Source organism: Mus caroli, chromosome 13 (genome assembly GCF_900094665.2).
Source record: "Mus caroli chromosome 13, CAROLI_EIJ_v1.1, whole genome shotgun sequence".
In the NCBI taxonomy this organism is placed as follows: Eukaryota; Metazoa; Chordata; class Mammalia; order Rodentia; family Muridae; genus Mus; species Mus caroli.
Window position 1 is genome coordinate 34,449,652 of NC_034582.1, and position 5,416 is coordinate 34,455,067.

The window sequence follows — 5,416 nt, forward strand, 5'->3', positions numbered from 1 at the left end:
CTGTTTCTCTCTTCTACAGGGAAGAGATTTGGAGGTCTGGGTAACTACATGGAATTCGTGCATTCTTGAGGTCTGTGGGGATTGAGCTTTGATGTGTGGGTGTCTTTCACCTTCTGACACTGCCCTAAGGATTCCATGAAGGGTATGCTGAGTGCTCTCAACCCATGGTGCTTGCAGAAGTGAAACAGCAACAACAGTCGTGTCTACAACCTCTACTTTCTAAGACACCCAAATCTACCAATACTATGCTATGTTCTCTTCCTATGTGCAGCACAGAAACACATTCTAATGTCCAAATTAGGCACCACAGTAACTGACAGTTCAAAGGAACGAATATAGCAATGTATTGTATTGAAAGTTATGTAACTAACCAAATCCTGCTAGATCTGACAGATGAGAGCCACTGAGAGGCTGATGGGCAGGGAACATATGAAGCAAGAACACACTGCACTAAAGAAATGACTCATGTCCAAGCCTGATGGATCAAGTTGCTACCAGTTTTCCTCCCATCACTGAGAACTGCAGAACTCAAGCCATATGAACTATTCATTTCTGCCAACTTCCATATCAGATTTTTTAGAACATGGTTACTCTGAGGTAAACTAAAAGTGTAGGAAAAAAGAAACAGTAGGTAAAGAGGAGGCTGTGGTGAGAGAAAGAGAGAGAGAGAGAGACAGAGAGACAGAGAGACAGACAGAGACAGAGAGAGCTTTTGTTCTAGTTCTCTGGCAGTTCCAGATTAAGATCATGGCAGAGTAATTTAGATTCTGATTTTTAAAGAAAAGCTAGATAATGATTTTTGTTCTCCCTTTTATCTGCAGAACAATTCCAGCCTCAGGCTGCTGACTGAAGTTGCACTGGTTTCTAGATTTCTAGAGCTGTCTGCTTGCTTTTCTCACCCTCATTTGCTCTAGAAAGGTGGGGTAGAGAATAGGAGCGAGTGTGTCTCTCTCCATCCTGAGTTTTAGATGTCTGGGGATAGAAGAGTATTTGCAATAATAGGACATAATGCACAAGTATAACGGAAGTATACCTATCACCAAGAAAAACTTATTTACACATACAAATTCATATCAAGTGAGTAACAAACACAGTGTTTCTTGTCTACTGTTCCCTAACTAGGTGGAGCATCTACTGTCTCCCATTTTCTTAAACAAAGGACAATTCTGAATATTTGAAATGATTTGACTCTTAATTAAAGTGTCACATTTATACAAAACTCTTCTTACAATTCATTCTGCCCAGTCACAGTTTGTCTCTGGTTTTCTTATAGTAATGATCAGTTCAACTTTTTAAAATGGAGATTGTACTGGAGAGTCAGTGGATGATGGGTAGAAAAGTTTGTGTTGTCCTTTACTCTGTTAGGTATGACTTGCTTTTGTATTATGCATATGCTTGTGTAGTGTGCGTGCTCTCACATGTGAATATATATATCTTTTTGCATGTATGAACATGTATGTGCAAATATCTTTCTCTCTGTGTGCATCTTTCTCCTCGTTTCTGTGTCTCTGTCTCTTCCTCTTAGTTTTAGCTTATCTCTGTTTGTCTGTCTGTCTGTCTGTCTGTCTCTCTCTCTTTGTGTTTCTGTGTCAGGATTATGTTGCTTTAACTACAGTACTCCACACTGAAGTCACAGGTCTCAATCAATGGTTAAGAGAACAGGGAACCAGAGATCACCTTATTTTGCTTTATTACCAGGATAGTGTCAGAACACATTCCTAGCTTTCATGATTTTGAAATTTTTTTCTCAAATGTTATCAAATTTTATTTGCAATTGCATTGCTACTCTATTTCACACCTCTATCAAATGTTGTCTTTGTGGTGGTGGGATCACCTCCCAGGAAGCACTGTGCACATGGGAAAGAAATCCTTCATAGTCTTCATTATAAGTCAGAATCATTCTAACCTTCGTGTTTTGTGTGTGTGTCTAAAATAAACAGACACAGAGAATATGGACGCAGAACAAAGAACCCAAACTTGCTTTGGGAAGTATCATGAAGATGACTGTGAGAGGGGCGCCTGGCGGACTCTCTTTGAGGTGAGCAGAAACTAGCCTGCTGCTGTTGATACTGCTTGAAAGCTTCTTGGGGGTGGGTGGGGGGAGACTGGTGTAAACACTGTTTCTTAACAGAAAGTGGCTTTTAAATCTGGGGTTTAGAAAACCTACTCAACATTTTTAACTGCGCTAGCTTTAATTCATAATTACAAGCTTATTCCAATCTCTGCATAATGAAACCACGTTTCAGACCAACAGCTGTTATCTGCTTTTGCTCATAGCCCTGGGGTATGAATATTTTAATATTCATTTTCTGTGTGCAGATAAACTAAATACTTCCTACTGGAAGTCTATCAAATTAATCACAAAAATCTTAGTTGCTGTTCTTTCTTCCATGTAACTCATTTTTAAAACTCTACTCACTTCATGCTCCACTTTTCCTATAGGAGAATGTGGAGCTCACGGTGGCAATGAAAGCAGCTGTGCTTTATTGACCTGCCCTCTGTCCTGTTCCACTTTAGGCAAAGGGAGTTGGAGGCTTAGCATTTTTCTTGTGGCAATGTATTAATAGCTGCTTTTCTTTTGTTTGCTCATCTTTCCTTTCCCTCCCTCCCTCCTTCCTTCCCTTCCCTTCCCTTCCCTTCCCTTCCCTTCCTTCCTTCCTTCCTTCCTTCCTTCCTTCCTTCCTTCCTTCCTTCCTTCCTTCCTTCCTTCCTTCCTTCCTTCCTCCCTCCCTCCCTCCCTCCCTCCCTCCCTTCCTTCCTTCCTTCCTTCCTTCCTTCCTTCCTTCCTCCTTTCCTGTTGGAAAGCTGTGGTTTTCACTTATTTAATTGGTATTAGGTTCTCATATGCAACTGATATGACCTAAAGGGAGATTACTTCCTTCAAAACTCCTAGAGCAATGCCACAAGCACCATTGTGAGATACCATAAAACACTCAGGCAAATTCCTCTGTGGATGTCGATGAACAAACAGAGAAGAAAAGTTGTGTTGTCCAGGGTAATCTAGCAGTGTTTACCATGAGGTAGATAGAAAGGCAATAGAAACCCTCTCAAATTAAATGCAAAGAGGTGAGTTTGTAGTTAAGACTTATGGATGTTACTACTGGCATGGTTCACATGGATTCTTCACATTTTAGGAATTCTGTGGGAAGATGACTAACTCCCCTCAACAGAATAATACTAGCTAAACAACATAACAATGAGCATTTTGCATAATCAATAATCAATGTAAAAATCTTCATGTATTCAGCAACAGTTGAAACATCAATTATAGCCACCTAGACCTTTGGCAGGTCATGATCAAAGATCTCACCAACATCAATGAGATCAAAATGTCATTTTCCTATTGAGACATGGTTGGTAGACTTGAGCCTGATGACCGAAAACAGTGATAGAAGAAAATATAGGAACATAACATGGTCAACACTGTTTCCTGCTTATGAGAGTCAGATTTCGATGAAGTCAGAGTTCCACAAAGGCTTCTGGCCCCAGTGAGCACACCTGTGGTCATATCTGTCTGGATCTTTAACTGACTGTTCTTGTTCTTGATTCCAGGTGAGAGCAAAACACAGCACTCAGGACCTGGGTTCTTGAGAAATGAACAGCATCCCCTTTGGTGGCGTGGAGATGGTGGGTGGATGTGGATAGTGAGAACAGACAAAAGCACACAGTTCTTTCCATTACTGGTGACAGCTGAAACATCCATGTCCATCTCTTCATTGTGAATCTGCCCTTTGGGCCTTTCTCTTGGTTTCTCCTATGTTTCTTGATTGTGACGCATATGTCCATGTTTGATATTTGGAAATCCCATGTATCTTAAGACTATTTCTCTTCCTATTGCTCTCTTTACACTCGTGTATTTTTATACAATGCTCTTATTTGAAGTAGAATTACACCACTCTTCCCCTTCTTTAGTCTAGCTCTTTCCTGCTATCTACCTTGAACTCCTCCTATGGCTTGCCCCCTCAAGTTGATAGCCAGTTTTCCTATTATTATTGTAACATACATGTATACATTCATGTAAGTATTCATAAACATATACAAATATAACCCACTGAGTACATTTCTATTGTCTATATGTATATGATTTAAGTTGCCCTCATGTCTCAACACTTAATTTTCCAATAGAGTCCTAAGCCTTCATTGTTACACTGGATCGTTCTGCCATGTTGAGCACCTTCTCTACCTCTTGTTGTTCAGACTCTGCTCCCAACAGCGATTCTTCACGTTGCCTTTCTAAATTCTGACTGCTACCCAGTATTGCCCCCTATGTACGACTTGTAAAATCCTGAGAATATCTCAGTGTTTACTGGGACCTTCACTAGTATCAGTTCTGTGTTGGCACTCTGCATAGATTTCTTCATTTACTTGTTAGACTCTTCTAAGAATTCTCTATATGATCTTTCCATTCTTGAATGGAATATTAATTTAAGGCTATGCACTTCAAATATATAGAAAAATTCTGTGTAAATTTCTGGCAGCTTCCATAGAATTTATAGAAAGTTTGCTCATTAATTAAATACATTATTCAATCCTCATGATCTATCGTATGTTCTGTTATCACTGTTACAAGCTGGGAACCTGAGGATTAGAATGATCAAACCTATAGCAGCCAACAGTTAACAGATGAATTAGAAATGGGAGCCAAGTTCATTGACTCAATTTGGTCCTTAAAAAAAATCATATATCTGATAGAGACAGCATTAGTTTGCTCCATTGGTATGGCATTGAGTGTATCAATTGGGTTCCAGGACACTCCCCATGCTTAGTAATAGTTGGTTAACACAATTAAATTCCATGTTTTGTTTCTTAGTATATATTTTTGATAGGAAGAATGAACATGATGTTGATATGTAATTATAGGAGATGAGTTAGGGAGGAAAAAGAATATGATTAAATATATTTATGATATTCTCAAAAAAACAAAATTTAAAAAAATATAAAATAAATTCACCTCTCCATTCTCACACTCTGCCAGTTTACTTTTGTGTAGCTTATTTTTCTCTAACAATCAACAATCTGCTAGGTCAGATAGCTTTTGTGAATATAAAAATATGATTTTTCATAATTTTTCTGATCATATGGGTCTAACTTAGTTTCTTGATTCTTGAACATAACCTACACATTAGTTGGGATAATTTAACATAGACTTTTAGGCTCCTCTCCCCTATTTTAAAATTTACATTAACTATTCAAGACTTGACTGAAATTCCAACTAGTCAACCTCTCTCTCTCTCTCTCTCTCTCTCTCTCTCTCTCTCAAAAAACAAAAAAACAAAAAAACAAAAACCAAAAAACCCCAAACAAACAAAAAAAAAAACCCCACAGTTTAAAAACAAGCATACAAGCCAGGTGTGGTGGCTCACGCCTTTAATCCCAGCACTCAGGAGGCAGAGGCAGGTGGATTTCTGAGTTCGAG